This window comes from Babylonia areolata, chromosome 4, assembly GCF_041734735.1.
Source record: "Babylonia areolata isolate BAREFJ2019XMU chromosome 4, ASM4173473v1, whole genome shotgun sequence".
Taxonomy (NCBI): domain Eukaryota; kingdom Metazoa; phylum Mollusca; class Gastropoda; order Neogastropoda; family Buccinidae; genus Babylonia; species Babylonia areolata.
The window spans coordinates 9,892,310-9,910,711 of NC_134879.1; the positions used below are offsets into that span (position 1 = coordinate 9,892,310).

Sequence of the window (18,402 nt, forward strand, 5' to 3'; positions counted from 1 at the left end):
CAGTCGGCGTTGGGGCGGTTCCGAAAGGCCAACTAGCCCCCAAGGCTGCAGCACTAACTGCCAGTGCAATATTGCCTCCTAGTTTGAGTCATAGTCCTTCACAAAAGACAAGCTGTAAATGACTCCCCACTGCAGTGGAGCAATGGAGAAACCATTGATCACATAGCTCTGACTTTGCTGTTGGTCCAGCTTAAAGTCTTAACTCCCGAGAGCAAGGTTTCGGTTGCGCCCCTTTTCTCTGCATTCAAATTTTGTATTACGTGTAGCTGACACATTTTGTACTTTCCAAAGTCAATTCAGGTCTAGATTGGAAGCTGCTAGGCAAATCTCGCTCTCTGCCATAAATGAAGCCAAACCGTAGCTTTATTAGGCTTTTATTTTGAATAAACCTTCACCGACGTCACAGTGTCAGACTCTGGTGAGAAACTGGCTTGATTCAAATCGCCCGCCATTTATAGTCCGGTTCAGGCTTTAACGCGTATTGACAATCTGTGATATAAACTGAGCGTTGGGCTCATATATATATATATATATATATATATATATATATATATATATATATATGTACGTATGTGTGTGTGTGTGTGTGTGTGTGTGTGTTTCAGGGTAATGTGAGGGGCGGGCATGAGGGAGGGGTAGGAGGAGAGTGAAAGTGGGCTAACTCACAACATCCCAACTTTTTTTAAAGAAGCTTTTTCTGTTCTTGTGGAAAGAGACGAATCGTTCCATTTCTGTCTCTGTCTCACTCACTCGCCCACCCACCCACTTTCTCTCTTTCTGTCTGTCAGCCGTTTGTCTATCCCTGTGTGTGTGTGTGTGTGTGTGTGTGTGTGTGTGTAGTGTGTGTGTGTGTGTGTGTGTGTGTGTGTTGTGAATTAATTTTGAATACTGTCGAATAGCTTGGCTTTAATTCATATGTTTTTATTTCAGTATGGTGTATATGCCTGTTCTCTTTCTGTGCTTAATGCAGATGTGTGATTGTGGTTATTGTGTGTGAAGTTAGCATGAACTTAGTATTTAAGCATTTTATGTCTTTTATGTCTAATTAGTGAATGATTCAGAGACTGTGATTATTGCATGAGTATGAATGAGTAGATGAGGTTCACATCAATTTAGCGCTTAAGCATGCATTACTGACTGTGATTTTCGTGCATCTTATTTGTAGCATACACCACACGCGAATATTTTTTTTTTATTCTTGAGACAACGTATCTGTATTCAGTGCTCTGTCTCTCTCTGTCTGTCTCTGTCTCTGTCTCAGTCATGCACACAGGCACAGACACACACACACACACACACACACACACTCTCTCTCTCTCTCTTTCTCTCTCTCTCTCTGTTAATCTGTATCCCCCCTTCCACACACACACGCGCGCGCACACACACACACACACACACACACACACACACACACACACACACACACACACACACACACACACACACACACACACACACACACACAGACTGTCTCTGTGTTAATCTGTATCCCCACCTTCCACACACACACACACACACACACACACACACACACACACACCCCATATCTTTCCCCGCATCCATATACATCTGCTCCTCTCTCCCCAGCCCCCCCCCCCCACCCCCCCTGTTCCTACCACGTATCGCCTCACGCTGCCTCCAGTGTGTCTCCTCCACGGTTAGTTGATGGCTTGAACCCATCACCACTCTCGAAATCCACACAGCCAGCCAACCACCCACCAGTCAGTCGACTAGTATAGTAGTAGTAGTGTGGGGACTATCGCCAGGCATCATCTGGAGTCCTTATTTTGAAAGAAAAAGAGTGCTTTTTCTCCCCTTCCCATCCCTTCCTCTCTCTTCACTCCTCTCTCTCTCTCTCTCTCTCTCTCTCTGTCTCTCTGTCTCTCTCTCTCCCGTCTCTCCTCCTCCTCCTCCTAGTAATGGTATTGTAGTTAATGGAAGGATGGAAGGTACGATGCGATGTCACCCACCCCATCATTATTCGCCAGCATCAAGAAAAGAAGTTCGCTCCAGCTGCTTCCCAAGTCCAACCAACACACAACCGGGCTTCCCCAAACCAACGCCCCCCCCCCCCCCCCCCCCCTACCCCCCCCCCCCCTCCCCTCTGTCCTTGTTATTTGTTCACCAATAAATATCGCTGGCTGGCATGTGTGGGGGAAGATATGGTACTGGGGAGGGCGGTTGGGGGGCAGGGTGGGTTGCGGTGGAGACATAGAGGCGGGATGCGAGGGGAGCTGTTCCGTATCTTATCTATCCATCAGTTTTCTCTTTATGATGTATTGTATGTTTAAAAACAATTAGAGGTATGTTTAAAAAAAAAATATATATATATATATATAATCTAATCTATCCATCAACATCTCTTTGTATGTATGAAAACAATTATAATCATACTGTTCAGTTGTTGTTTTTTCTCTCTCTCTTTCTACACACACACACACACACACACACACACACACACACACACATATACATATACATACACGAACAGCTGGCTTTTAGAGGGCAGGTAGTACTTCAGTATCTGGAGTGGGTTTTTTTCTTTTTCTTCTTCTTCTTTGTCTTCTTTTTATTGGGCGGTGAGGGGTGGGGGCTGGGGCGGGGGGGTGTTGGTAGTATGTCGGCTTAATGAGCGCATGTCCTCTCTCTCTCTCTCTGTCTTCTTTTTGATCTTTTTGTTTTTTTTAGCTCTGTCTCAGTCTCTCTTCCTTTTCTTTGCCTCTGACTGTCCATCAGACACTGTCTCTGTTTCTGCCTCTTTGTGTGTCTCTCTCTCTGATTTTGGATCCTATTCGGTTTTGTAAAGGAAGTTCATTCAGTTTTTTTTTTCAGCGTTCATGATACTCCCACAAAGAACTGAAGTTCAGATCACGCATTCATCCAGGAATGAGACAGACGGCAGAACAAGAAAGAAAGAAGAGTTAAACTGCATAAAAGGTGAAGCGAATCAACTGACGGAGGAGACGGGGGTAACTAGTTGTCACCTTTTTTTTTGGTAATTAAAAATTTTTTATTTTATTTTGTGTGTGTGCTTTTGTTATGATTTTAGAAATGGATCGAACGCTGTGCGCGTGTGCTGTGGGCATATCCCGCCCCCCCTATTTTCTTACAAATGAATTATATATTTTATTTTGAAGAACATGTTTGTAATGCATTATCATATTCCTTGTGCTGTCTGGTGTCTGGTGTTTTGAATCCATGGTTTAGATTGAATGGCGAGGCGAAGCGAGTGCGCCTCTTGAAAGCACTCCCGATATAGGTCGCAGGATGTTGTTGGTAACCCGTCTGCGTGCATGCTTTTTCATCGATCGCGACCTTTAGCAGGAGTCCATGTCACGTAGACTCGCTCGTATCGCGTCATTGTTGTCTTTTTCCTTCTTTGGTTATCTCACAGTTCCACACACTCCTCCTCTTCTTTTTTTTCTTTTTCTTTTTGTTGTTGTTATCATTTTCTCTCCCCCCCTCCATTTTTTCAGCATTTTTCTTCCCAGTCTAATGTCATCCGGTTATTTGCATTTCCCATTCTCTCTTGCCGTTCAGAGGATTATTTACTGCCAGTCCTTGTCGAAGGTCACCAAAAGGTTAAGATTCATTGTGGGCCTTTCAGCTCGAGGTCAGTAGGTGCAGTTCTGAACGAGACCTAAGGTGTGGTTTGTTTGTGCGTGCGTGTGTTGTTTTGTCGAAGTTTGTCTAAACCGCCGATTGCTATTCCAGGTGAAAATCTGTTCTTCCACATGGGTTGTGAGAGTAATGATAGGAGAATGATGACTTGATGATGATGACATTGGTGATGACGATGATAATGACAGTCATGGCACCTCGTTTTGTCACCAGGATCCGTTCAAACTAATCTAATTTCTTCTGCACAAGAGTTGTCGTTTCCCTTACTTTTGTTTCCCAACCAGAAGTTCGGATTTTAATATTTGGATGATGATCACTGAAGATGAGCCAGTGTGCAGTGGAAGTTAATTAAAGTCACGGTCTGCTTGACAGTACCAGTTCTCCACGCTTTCTTTCACAATGCATTCAGTCATGCCCGAAAAATGTATGCTGGTCAAGAAATTAACTGAGCAACATTCCTAAAGACGCATCCGTGAAATGGGTGTCCTTCGAATCTTCCAGTTCGAGTCCACAGCACACTCGGGTCTGGGAAGGAGCCAACCACGGGCTGGAAAAAAACAAACTTGAACACCTCATCTCCGATGGGGATGAAACCCGCGTCCTCCCAGTTTGAGCCAGTATTGCATCTTGCCTTCAATACTTTCTCCACTTCCTTCCACAACAATTGAGAGAACCAGCAGAACAATAAATTGCGCATGTCACTGTTTGTGATACCCTTTTTCTTCAGACTTTTGTTTGTAACTAAAATGTTATGACAAATTCTAATCTAAAACCATTTCAGTTTTCTCCCTTTCACTCTTTTATTTGTTTCATTGTGGTTTCCCAATTAACGATGATATCTAAATTTAGCTCCCACTTGACAAAAGAATTTATGTTGCGTATAAAAAGTGGTTCAAGAAGTACATCACAATATATTTTCGAGCCTTTCTTAATGTGGGATGATATTTGTAGTGCTTTCGGTTTTTCATTGCAGGCTTTATCGGTACGATGAATACTATGTGTCATTAGGTAACTTTTTATCGAACGTGTCGATCCCATGTACACTGAACAATTTACATTCATATTCTATTTTTCTGTAAAGCTTGTGTACAGGGGAAGCACGCATTTTCTTCAACAGCATCTCTATCCAGAAACATATTTTTGTTTGTCCAGTATTTGAAGTGAATTGTGTTGCTACCAATATTGTCTTTGTAAAAGAGGGGTTCCGCAAGTGCCTCATGCGGCTCTTTTAACTCTACTTGTTCCGTAAAATTCATTTGTGCCAGATATACTTCTTTCCAAAATTTGTTGCAAGGCAATAAGTTTATTTCATGTACACCCTGGAGGCATAGAAACACTATACATCAACGTATCTGTATCAGTGGTTCTGTATTGAATACTGGGTCAACTTTGACTAAAGTCGTAAACATTTGTCACTTCTGTAACAATACAATATATCACTGTCTTAAACATTAGTAACAAAGTTATCTGAGATTAAGAAGAAGTCAAGACGGCTTTGTTGTGAGGAGACTGGTCTCCACCAAGTGTATCTTAAAAGTTCGGTATTGAATTCTCTCCGTATATCTACCAAATTGTAAATTATTCATTATCTTTAAAACTGTTTCTTGTCCTCCCTCATTATTTACATCTTTCCCAGGCAGTTTGATTAAGAAGCGTTTCTGCTGTGAATAATCTCGTTGGATCTAATGGAACAGGTTTTTGTTGTTGTTTTTTTGGGTTTTTTCCCCCTTTAGTCACGGAGAAAATCTTTTGAAGAGTGTAAACATAAACAAAAAGGTTTATTGTGAAACGACGTGAGATTTGACCAGCCGGGAGGTATAGGGTAGGGCAGAGGGATTGCTGAACTTCCGGAGCTACACAGTTTCATGGAGATTTTCTGTAATTGTCATAAATTGCTGATCGAAACTGAAAGAGAGAAAGACGGGAATGAATGGGGAACTGGGAATCAGAAGGGTTTCTGACATGGGAAGCTGGGAGTGAGATGAGGGTTTGTGGTGGCGGGATGGAGGTGGAGTTAGGTGGAATCACTGGGATGGATCGAAGCTTGCGAATAACCGCTGATCTCTCTTTGTCTCTCTCTGTCTCTCTCTCTTTCACACACACAGACACACAGACACAGACAGACACACACACACACACACACAGAAAGCAGAACAAGCCACAAGTTAAAAAAAACAACAAAAAAACAAAACAAAAACAAAACAAAACAACCCCCCCGCCCCCCTCTCCCCCCAAAAACAACAACAACAACAACAAAAACCCACAAAAAAACCCCCCCACACACAGAAAGAAAGAAAAAAAGTCAAATTTTTGGGTTGGTGGTCTGGTAGTCCTGACATGCATGGACTGGCCTGGCCTGGCCTGGCCTGTACTGGCAGTGTGCCTGCAATATGCAGGGCAGTCCGCCAACAACTGCTCTCTGAGAAGACAGAGAGAGAGAGGCGGGGAGAGCGGCGGTAGGGGTGGAGTGTGGTGGGGAAGGGACGGGGGGGGGGGGGGGGGGGGGCAAGGGCGAGGTTGGCCTGGCTGTAGTTTGTGTTGGTGGTTATATAGGGGTCAGTTGAGGATAAGTCAGAGCCGCCTGTGAGTGCGTGAGGTCAGTTAACCCCCCCTGACCCTTCCCCCCAGCCCTTCCCCCCCCCCCCCCCCCCAAAAAAAAGACCCAAAAAACACACACACACAAAACCCAAACCCACCAAACCACACACACACACTTGGCAGGGGTCATAGCTGGGTCAGCGCCCGCTATACTTAGCAGCTTTGAGGCCGGTGGTGTGGTGGGTGGGTGGAGAGGGATGGGATGATTGTGGGAAGAAGAGGGAGGGCGTGTATAGACAGTGCTGTACTGTACTGTTCGTTTTTTTTCGTCCTGCCCCCACCACCATCACTCACCCCTTTCTTTCTTCCTCTCCCCCCCCCCCACCCACCTCCACCCCTACCTCACTTCTCTCGTCTGCTCTCTCACCCTCAACCTCCCTTCTCTCATACCGTACCGTGCGTGCCTTGCCCAGGCGAAAGGTTGCCCACCGATGGTGACCAGTCGCTGACCCGAACGGGGCTAGCTGACGAAACGGGACGGGACGTGGTGTTCTCTCTCTCACTCTTTGTGTGTGTGTGTGTGTGTGTGTGTGTGTGTGTGTGTGTGTTTCTCTCTGTCTCTCCCCCCCCTCTGTCTCCCCTATCTCTTTCTGTCTCTGTCTTTCAGTTTTTCTGTCTCCCAGATTGTTTCTGTTTTCACCTTTACTCTCTGTATGTCTCACCGCAACCCCCCCCCCCCCCTCCCCAACGCCCCCCCCCCCCTCTGTGTCTCTCTGCCCCATACTCTTTCTGTCGTTTTATATCTCTGTCTCTCTCTGTCTCTGTGTCTGTCTCTCTCTGTGGTCAGATACTCTGTATTGCCGTGGTCTGTTTGGTTGTATATGGGCCCAGCCAGATATGACCCCTATGTGTCCGTGCGTGGTTTGGGGCTTTCTGGCACACCTGGGCAGGTCGGTTTTTCTTTTTTAGCCGCATTTTTTTTCGGTGTTTGTTGAGTTCAGGGTGGGGATGGTGTTTTGATCGTAATGTTTGTGGGTAAATGGTGTGTTTCTATGTTGTATAGGATGGTGTGTGTGATCGTTCGTGTGATGGTGTCAAAGAACAAAGTGATTTTTTAAGATGGTAAACTGAGCAAGCAACAACCTTTTTTTTTTTTTTTTTGTTGTTGTTTTTTTTGCAGCAAACCGTTTACAAAATAAGTGTAAACAGAACTGGAAAAAAAGTGTGATACTGAAATACACAGATGCAAATAAATGTTGTTTCACACACACATATATACGAATACATAATTATGTTAGCGCTAGCGCGTGTGTGAGTTTCTCAAACCACAAAATATTAACGAGGAACGGCGATGGAGAGTAACAATACCCGTTACAAAACTGTCTGATTCACTTCATATAGCTGTTTGGTGAAACTTACCAAGTGCTTCCAAGCTCGGGGGATTTATCTCCTTGAAGAGATCCCAGTCCTTAGATCTTACCTGTCCATAAGAACCCAGTTTGTCTTGAATTCTTATATGATCTGCCAACACACTTGTGCGACAAGTCGGTGACACACAAAATATTGACTGATGGATGTCAGTGCCACCTCTGAGTACAGATGTTGATGTCAGCGCTAACGCAGAACACAACCTTTGGTCAATATACTAAAGAAGACAAGAATAATTGAATAATTATCAAATCACATTAGGTGAAATAGGCCTTTAAGGTTTTAATACATTTTAATGTCGTGCTCAGTATCGGCCTATCTTGCGCATTACCAGTAATGGGCAGAGAGTGGGCGATGTCAGTCACAAGTGCGTTGTTTTTTCTCTCTCATTGTGTGTGTGTGTGTGTGTGTGTGTGTGTGTGTGTGACGTGCACAGTGTGGGGGGAAATAATGAGACTGTGAAAGGGCTATCTGACTGAAAATTCACTTTCATCCACACCAAGCACACTCAGTTATTATCAATCAAATTGTCTTGATTTCTAAACATTTCATACCTGTATACTCCACACTTTATTCATGTACCACACACTCACGTACCATTCCACACACGCACTCAATAATTATTCGGCTAAACTGATTTAAGTGCTCAACAAAATAATGGTGGTTCGAATCCCACGTTATTAAGGGAACAGAAATTCTGCTCGCTTAGCTCACCTAGCGGCTTCGAAAGGCCTTCTGACACCTCTGTGACCTTTTACTGTACAAAGTACAAACCGTTGTACGCTGTACAAAGCTTAAATCTCCCGAACTGTCAACATTACAGCTATCTCCAGCCTCTCAAAAATTTCGTAACAAAGGCTTGGCCAAGAGGGATTTCTGTCACTAGAACCCCACGAATAGATTTTATAATTTCACAGCACACACGTCATTCATGCACGACGTCAAAAGAAGAAAAAAAATTATATGTAAATCAATACCAACGGGTACTCTGGTAGTACATTCAAGTCCCGTAGGAGTGCTAATTTTAATGTTCAGTTATGTACATGCTCATTTGGAGCATAACAATTGTCCAAGCTACACACGGCCTAACAATTTCAGACTCAATTTGCAGTCTCGTTCCATGTTCATCCATAGTCTAAGGGAAGTGTCTCCACAGCAAAGAGGTTGAATATTCCCTTACATTATATTGACGCCTTCCAAATGAGCATCACTGTCCACCTCTGGTGGCGCCTCCTGTGGATGCCCTGAATGTACTAGCTCGAGTGAAGGTGGTCCTCTGCAGCGTGGCCAACTGGCGTGCCACACAGCCAGTGGGAGTGAAAGCAACGCTCAGAGAAGAAAAATGTAGAGAGAAGGGGAGAAGAAGAAGAAGCTGACATCAGACAAAGAGAAACAACAAAGGTTATCTCCGCCCTAACCGAACTTAATTACTGCCGTGGTTCGAAACCGAAATCTCACTTGAAATTTAATTATTTGTTTCACCATATATGCTTTTTTCCGATTCTGACTTGGGTGAATTTTGAAATAAAAGCAAACTTTCAGTTGGCAGTCCTCACTACTGAACAGAAACATCTGGAACTGCTTCTTTGTCACATTTGCCTATGAAGAGTTTATTTCTTCTATTTCCCATGTTCATATGCAACGGGAGCATCTTCTGTAACTCCACTCATTCAGTTTCTTTTTGTTACCGTGGAAGTTCCAGGGTAACAAAAAGAACCTGAATGAATGGACATTGGAGCCAGCAAGTACAAGCTTTCTGACAGTTCCAGAAGTAACAATCGCGTTTCGTTTCGAAACTTTAGAGTCTTCTGGAAGCTTCCTGGTCTTCATCTTTGAAAGTTTCACTTTTTTAAAAATAATTTTTTTTTTTTATTAATGCATGCATTTTCTCTTTAGTGATCCAAACACGGTGATCATTATTCTTACACTGTTACACTACGGCGTCTTGAAACTCGTGTTGGCTTCGCCGATCCATGCTGACAACAGTGAGAAAGCAATACTGCGAATGAAAGTCGTGTCAGCTGATTTCGTGGTCAGAGAATTATGTGACGCACCCAAAATGGATTGGATTTCACGATCATTTTCATTTGTGTTAATTGTTCAAACAGTTGCTTCTTTTCTTTTTCGTGGTGAAGTGTCATATATGTATATGATATATGCCAAATGCTGAACTAAGATCTCTTGGCGGCCTGAGCTCACTAAGCCAAAGAATCAGGAGACTGAAAGCCTGTCAGCTGACTAAGTTATCTCTTGCACACTACTTACCGACTGCCGGAAATCCGCAACGTTGAACGCTTGCCCGCTACCGGTAAAGCGCAAATTTACCGCTATTTGGTACGATATGTAAATATGATGGAGTCTCCCGTCGGACTGACGGGTGAGTAGACAGGCAGGCTTATCTGTCGGTGTGTGTCCTCATATGGGAGAAGAGGCTGATTCTGTATGGGCAGCACTTCCCACAGGTGTTGCAAGGGAAAACGTCTCCGGAAGTTGAGCCCTGCTTCCTTCGCTCACGCTTCTCCTTAATGGCCAGCATTCTTGTTTTCAAACGTCTTTATGCTACTGGAGCACAGCATCCTCCAGCGAGAGCGGTCAAGGGCATCAGTTTCCCAGGAAGCATGTCTATGTCACAGGCTTTGAGGTTTGTCTTCAAGGTGTTCTTGAAGCGCTTGCAGGGTCTTCCAAGTTCGCGGTGGCCTTCCTTCAGCTGGTTATACAAGAGCATCTTCGGGATCCTGCTGTCTGTCATGCGGGCAACGTGTCCTGTCCAGCGTAGCTGACACTGGATCAGCAGGCTTTCAATGCTGGGCAGGCCGCTCCTCTCTAGGACCTGGAGGTTGGATACCGTGTCTTGCCACTTTATGCCGAGGATCTTTCGTAGGCATCTCTGGTGAAACTGCTCAAGTTGTTGAATGTGACGGCGATAGGTCGTCCATGTTTCACAGCAGTACAAGGTGGTCAGCAGAACAGCTCTGTAGGTTTTGATTTTGGTGCTGAGCCTGATGCCTTTGTTGTTCCACAGCTTGTTGTTGAGTCTGCCAAAGGCGGAGCTGGCCATGGCGATGCACAGCGTCACTTCTGCATCAAGGGCTCCGTTGCTGCATAGGGTGCTGCTCAGGTAACAAAACTTGTCGACTGACTTGAACTCTGTGTCATCGATCTTGATTGCAGGTGGGGGGCAGGCACTGGCGTTCTGTGAGCTAGCTGGTTGGTACATGGACTCGGTCTTGCTGAGGCTGATGGTGAGTCCAAAGCGCCTACAGGAGGTTGAGAACCTGTCCATAATGAACTGCATGTCCTCATGAGTGTGTGCAGCAAGGGCACAGTCATCAGCGAAGAGGAACTCTCTCAACAGTGCCTCAAACACCCTGAACCTGGTGTGGAATTGCCGCAAGTTGAAACGTTTGCCATCTGTGCGAAACTGAATGTAGATGCCCCGGTCACAGTCCTGGAAGGCGTCAGTCAGCATGGCAGAGAAGAGAATGGAGAACAGTGTGGGTGCCAGGACACAGCCCTGCTTCACTCCATTTACCACAGGGAACGGATCCGACATGTCAGTATTTTCCTGTACTCTCACCTGCCTGCCATCGTGGAATGACGCAATCAGCTGGATTAGGCTCTCTGGGCAGCCAAACTTTAGGAGGATCTTCCACAGACCACCGCGGTTCACCGTGTCGAAGGCCTTAGTCAGGTCTACAAAGACCGTGTGGAGCTCCTTGTTCTGCTCACGGCATTTCTCTTGCATCTGGCGTACGGCAAACACCATGTCACATGTTCCCCTGCCTGAGCGGAAGCTGCACTGTGCTTCAGGGATGACTGTGTTGGAGACATGGTTAACCAGTCTGGTCAGTATGATGCGGGCGAAGATCTTGCCAGCGATGCAGAGGAGTGAGATTCCACGGTGGTTATCACAGGATGTTTTGTCTCCCTCCCGTTTATAAATGTGGACAATTGAAGCATCCTTGAAATCCTGCGGGACCTCCCCTCTCTCCCAGATTGATATATATATATATATATATATCTGTATACATGTATGTATGTATGTGTGTATATATATATAATATATATATGTATATATATATAATTTATGTATATTGAGAGAGAGAGAATGACATAATAACAGATGATGATAATAATAGTATACATTTATAAAGCGCCCATTCTTTCTTAAGAACTCCGGGCGCTTTACACGAAAGAAAAAGTTACAAATTACATGAATCATTTATGACCACTCTTTCTCAACCCCCCCCCCCCCCCCCGACCCCCACTCTCCCTCTTTCATTTGTCCTGCATCCAAAGTGAGCTGACAAGGGTGTTCGAGAAGAAGGAAGCTGAGAGTGCTGACGGATAGGTTTTTAAAAAGATGAGTTTTTAATGAAGAACGAAAGGTAGAGATAGAATAAGATGCACGGATATAATGAGGAAGGTTGTTCTAGATATGAGGAGCAGCAAAGCTTATATATATATATATATATTTTTTTTTTTTTTTTTTTTTAATATATATATTTTTTTTAATGCCTTGCCGCCTTCATCGCGAAACTTATTTCATTTCGAAATTTCGAATCTTGCCTTCACACGTGATGCACTTGTAAACTTCAGTAGTTCAGTTCTCTTCATTATCCTTTGCTAATCCCGAACAAGGCAGTTGCACCAGGACTAGAAACTGACCTAAACAATGAAAATCTATACTTTGCATGCGCCACTCCAGTACGACCCCGCTCGTGCGCGCCTGCGCGCATATACCACAGAGGTTGCGGTCTCAGCAGCACCATCGACAGATCATTGTTAGGTCACCATGAGGCCACACATCAGAGAAAACCCTACATGGTCACGTTCATTCAACAATAGTCACTGTGACCACTGCTGTCTGGACCGAAGACCACGACACCCAACTTACCACTGGCATAGAAGTGGAGAGGGGAAATGTGAAATCAGGTCTCCAGGGCATGAAAGGCCCCACAAAAATGACGTTTTTGTGTAACATTTAATTAAAAAAAAAATCTTTAATTATCGATTGTTATAATGACGATGTCGGTATGGATATCATTTCGGTTTGTGAGTACATGCCAGAACTGTGCTCCAATCTAGCGTCAGCCTGGCGAGAGAAGTGTGGTCAGCTGGAGTCCGGGAATTTTGTGCAACATTCTCAGAGTCGTTTCCTTGAAGTGGATTGACATTCGACGGTGTGGTCTTAGTCTCCCTGTCTATCCCCACGTAGCACAGTGATCTTCATGCACGAGCTTGATTATCACATTGCCCGTCAGTCTTCCCCTTTAAATCCAAAGCACACATCTCCTGGGTATTGTCGCCGAATCACACGACATTGGTAATCACACTGTTGACTATATTTACTTATTTTAGAATAAAATGTGCCCGTCCTTAGACTGAATGACTGACGTCACCCTTTGGTATGAGCGGGCCAACTTCGCGATACCTTGAGCCAGAACAGTGACTTACTTCTCGTTCTTCGTATTTTATTGAGCTTGCCGACATAACGTGAAAATCCGAGCAACCGGCTGACAGCCATGTTGGAAGAGCACCCAGAACTTATATAGCGGTATTGATCCAATCACATCAGATCACCACATAGGTCCCCACTGCAGTAACTTCTTGCAATCCATCCAGACTGTACTTGGTTGTGTGCAGCAAAACTGTTCACGGCTTGGAACGTGTTCGTGCAGGCGCTTTAACGGTATCATCAAATGATTTGCAGTACCTACATATCTAAATTGGTGGATTGTGTGCTTTCGCATTGGCTCTATTTCCTCGGCAGTAATTTCGTCGACCCGTCGTTCGCATGCCACGTTTTGGTTTATGTTTTATCTTATTTTATTCATTCATTTTTCGTTCTTGGAATCTGCATTTGTTACAAACTCTTCACACTTGTTTTCTGCACATGTTATCTACCTGCGGTTTTGCACGACAATGTTAACACAAGGATCGGAAGAAAAACGAAATAAACGGATGCGAACGCTGTCGTGCTCTTCCATCATGCCATTGCCACCGGAATCACGTGCCAACTGTGATCCCATATTTGCATATGATGACCTCGGAAAGGTCCATAGACAATTTTTGCAGTTGGCATTGCTGACTTATGAAGAGTAAAACTGGAGGACCGAGGAAGTATGTGCACGCATTCACGTATTATTTATGACATATCACACATTCCATGACTTCTTTCTTCTGGAGTTATATATATATATAAATTTTCTTCCCCTTCTTTACACTTTGTATGAAATTTGTGGACCTTATAGAATGATAAAGAAAGGACTTTTATCATTAAACGCGAGCACGCGATGATGGCTTTGTTTCATCACAGGGAGGGGAGAGACATACTCACATGGATAAGGAAAGAAAAAGAAAAGGGAAGAGACTGGGGGAAAAAAAAGAAGAAGAAGAAGAAGAAGAAAAGAAAGAAAGGGAAAAGATTGTCGTCGTCACCATCACCACTGCGTGAGCTGCTGTCTTTTGAATCATCATTCTTTATCGATCTCTGTGCACTGCCTTGAACCTTGCCCGTGTGTTATGATTGGGGGTCCTTCCTCCTCTGGCCCGCGCAGTCTGTTTCTTGACAGTGAAGACAGTGAAACGTGGGGATTTGGGGGGGGGGGGGGGGGGTATGGGGGATACACTTTTTGTTCTTGTTTTCATTGATGAATCTTTATATCGTGATTTTTTTTTAACTCAGTATAGAGTGAAGATAATGATATATATTATGAAGATGATGATTAATGGTCTTGGAACTAAAAATAGAATGATAATGATGATAGATATGATGACGAATGTTGATGATGATGATGGTGATAATCATGATACTGATTATAATAGTAATGCTGATGCTGATGCTGATGATGATAACAAAGAAATGGATGAAGAACAACAGAATAACGTGACCAAAATTCGATCGAAACGTCTTCCAAAAGTTTGCTGCCCTTTTCCTCCTCCTCCCGCTTTCTCTCTCTCTCTCTCTCTTTCTCCTCGCTGTCTCCTATATCAGCAGTGTCTGGCCAAATGGTTGAGGAAGAGAGATGGGGAGAAGGAGAGAGGGGTGGGTGTGGAGGTGGGAGAGATCGCAGACTTGCTCACTGGGCCTATTATCGGGTCTCTTCTTGTGCCCGGTCTGTGTGTGTGTGTGTGTGCGTGTGCGTGTGCGTGCTTGCGCCTGCATGTGTCTGTGTGTGTGTGTGCAGTGGCCAGATTATCGATTGACTCTTGACAGTTACTTTCTTCTTTTTATTTATTTCTTCTTCTTTTTTTCTCTCTCTCTCCAAACTTACCCTGCTGCACAGTGTATGTTCAGGAAAGCGGTCAGGCGTTGAAAGGCACTGACACTGTACTTTACAAGACACTGTACTTGACAGTAACGGGGCCGTGTGTCCATGGGGGTCATGTGAAAGGGGGTTCAGGTGAAAAGGAGGGGGCAGAGTGAGAGAGGAGGAGGAGGTTAGAGAGAGAGAGAGAGAGAGAGAGACAGAGAGAGAGAGAGAGAGAGAGTTTTATTGAAGGTAAAAGGATAAGCAACAAGCTTCATTTCACCATGCCGTTTCAACAACAAAATAGTCATTGTAATTCAAGTTAAAAACCACCAAAAACAAAAACAAAAAGGAAGTACAACGAAAAGAAAATGAAGGAGGAAGAAAAAGACAACGATAAAAGAAAAAGAAGGGAACTTGAGAATGAAAGACAGAAAAGCCCAACAGCTCAATGAAATGTTAATCCTAACTAACAGTAAAACACAAAAAGAAAAAAAATCCAGTGATCTTTTCAAAACAACAAATTTAGACCAAAAAATTTTTTTTCAGTCTTTTACAAAAAGAAAAAGTTGAAAAGTTATCAGCTTGCAAAAAATGTAAATCTTATTTAGAAAAAACAACAACAACAATGAAAATGAAAATATAGGTACACCTCAAATAACTAGAAACGGGGAACTACTAAAAGAGTAGTTAAACAGCAAAATAGAACTAACATATAATCGAGCACTTCTGATGATGAAGAGAGAGAGTGCGGGTGGGGACAGTATGTGTGTGGGGGGTCGGGAAGGTGTTGTGGGGGGTCGGGAAGGTGTTGTGGGGGGCTTGGGGGGGGGGGCAGAAATCAAACAGAAAATCAGAAAAGAATAGGCGACGCAGTTCGACACAGTCACACACACACACACACACACACACACACACACACACACACAGAGGAGCCGCTCTCCTCTCTCCACACACACACACACACGCACGCACGTACGCACACACACACACACACACACACACACACAGTTTGCCTCTGTGTGTGTGTGTGTGTGTGTAGTAGTAGTAGTAGTAGTAGGACTGTTACTGAGGCAAGTCGTCGTCAGGTCTGTGCTGGTGGGGATTGGGTGAGTGACTGAACGGCACAAAGAAACAAGGTCGTATGACGTCGTTGGCGGTGGTAGCAGCAGGCTGCTGCAGCAGCAACGCATGTGACGAGGGCTTAGAGAGAGAGGGAGACACTTGGGGAGGAGGTTGGGGGAGCAGGAGGAGTGGGGGGGGGGGGGGGGGGGGGGGAGGGGGCGGGGGTAGAGAGGAGGAGGAGCAGAGGACGGTACAGGCAGCATGCAGTGAAATAGGTGTTGGGGTAAAGGGGGTCAGCGCCAGGAGCCGCTCTCCGCTCTCTCTCTCCACACACACACACACACACACACACACACACCCCCTTCTAAACCGACGACCTGTGGTCAGATTGGACTGTTTATCCCTCCTGTTTAAGGGTGGTCAGGGGTGGCGGCCAGCTGGGATATAACACAGAGAGAGAGAGGGAGAGAAGAAGGAGAAGAATAAAACGGGTATGGACCTGAGGAGTGTGACAGTGCCCCGTGCATGCTGGTGGTGGTGAACCCGTCGTCCGTTTGTCGCTTCTCTCCCTCCCCCCCCCCCCCCCACTCCCCCCGCCCCCTTCCCTACTCCTCTCTTCTTTTTCCTCGCTTTTGGTTGGGTGGTCTTTTTCTTACCCTCTCCCCTCCTTTCTCTCCTCGTCTCTCCTGTTCTCTCCTCTCTCTCTCTCTGCCAGGCTGGTCTGCAGGGATCGACACAGTTAGCGGCATGACGCAGGGTGGGGGCACAACGTGAGTGAGCAAGTCCCCTCCCACCCACCATCCACCCCTTTCCCGGCCCGGGGGTCGTGTTGGTTCATTGGTTGGTTGGTTGATCGGTCAGTGGATCCACCTCCCCCGACGTGGAATGCGTGCGTGTGAGCGTGTGTGTGTGTTACGGTAGCGATGTTGTTGGAAGTGTTGGGGTTGTCAGCCCAGCCCCCTCCTCTTCCCCCTCTCCCGGAAGTTTGGGGACGTGACGAGCAAAGGGAGTGAGCTTGTACTGCAGGCAGGCGAGCCAGGTTGTAGTGGTGGTGGCGGCGGCGGTGGTGGTGGTGGTGGTGGTGGTGGTGATGATGATGATGACATCAGTGCTGCTGCAGCACGCCGCCTGTACTGAGCTCTCGATCCAACAGCAAGCCGCTTCTTTCTACCTCGTGTCCTCGTTTTGTCAGGACTGACTGACACCCTGGTGTGGAGAGTGTGATGCAGTGCGGTGTGGTGCGGTGCGCTGTGTACGACCTCTGCCCTCTCAAGACCTGCCTTCTTCGCTTTGGGGTCGGTCACACTGTCTTCCTGCTTCACGTGAGTGAACCTGTGTCCAACCACAACACTGCTTCGGTCGTCTCTTGTCCTCTGGTCTGCCCCAATAGTGGTGAGCGGTGTGTGGACAGCAGTATTTTTTTTTTGGGGGGGGGGGAGGTGTTTCGAATCTTTTTTTTCTTTCTTTCTGTATTGCTGTTATTATTATTGTTGTGTTTTTGTTAGGTTCTGGGTCGTATTGTTTCCCTATCCTCTCATTAGCGTGATGATGCAGTTTTGATTAACAAAAGTCTACTTCTTTCAATACTCCCAATTGTGAAATAACCCACGCTGGTTGCGGAAATACTTTCATATCTGTTTTGCAAGTAAAGACATTTCCTTTTCTAAAGTGGGTCAGTAAAGGAAAGCATTTTGCGAAGCTCCTCCCTGAACCCCCCTCCACCCCCCACCCCCCTTTCCCATCCAAAGGAAGAAACAAGAGGAAAAGGATCGTTGTACCGTTCTTGATACCTGGAAAAGAAATCGAACAACCCACCGGCACTCACTTCGTCGTCGTGTAGTTTTCCACGATCTCCATGCACGCTGGCGTCATCTCCCCGCCCCCCACCCCCCTCGCCCTCCCCCATTCTTTCTTTCTTCTTCTCTCTCTCCCTCTCTCTCTGTCTCTCTCTCTCACTCTTGATATCATTCGGTGTAAGTGATCGACGTCGAGTCGATTTGTGAAAGTGATGACGTTTCTTGGATGATAATGATGTATTTGGGAGTCTTCTTTTTTTGGAGCGTGCTGTAGATGTGTTCACGTTGTGCCAAGAAACAATGACATGGCCTCTTGAAGTTGTGGCAGAGGACAGACGTCAGAGGAAAGAGAGATCACGTGGAGCGCAGCAGTGACTGACTGAAAGAAGAAGGTCGCCGTGTGCATGTCAGTGCCCTGGATACGTGTCGCCCAGTGCTGTCCTTTTCTTTCCTACCCCGCCGCTTCCATTGCCCGTTTTATTCGCTCACTCACACACACACACACACACACACGAGCACGCACGCTCACTCACACGCACACACGCACACACACACGCACACGTACGCACACACACACACGCGCGCGCGCACACACACACACACACACACTACTGGTCATGGAAGTAGTGACCGTTCCACATCAACCCCTTATTGTCAAAGGCTGATAGTTTCAAGTCGTTAATTGACAACGAAACGGTAAG

General features: G+C 45.6%; 1 protein-coding gene across 3 annotated transcripts in view; it reads left to right on the forward strand.

Annotated features, from left to right (window-relative positions):
* LOC143280842 (uncharacterized) overlaps positions 1-18,402 on the forward strand; it is a 266,693-nt gene that overhangs the window by 33,704 nt on the left and 214,587 nt on the right. Inside the window, exon 1 of one of the 3 annotated variants that reach the window (XM_076585559.1) lies at positions 17,098-17,297. The exons of the other annotated variants lie outside the window; for them this stretch is intronic. The gene's annotated coding sequence lies outside the window, so the exon portion shown is untranslated. Of the gene's footprint in view, positions 1-17,097; positions 17,298-18,402 lie in introns of those variants that run through there. 3 annotated transcript variants of the gene reach the window in all.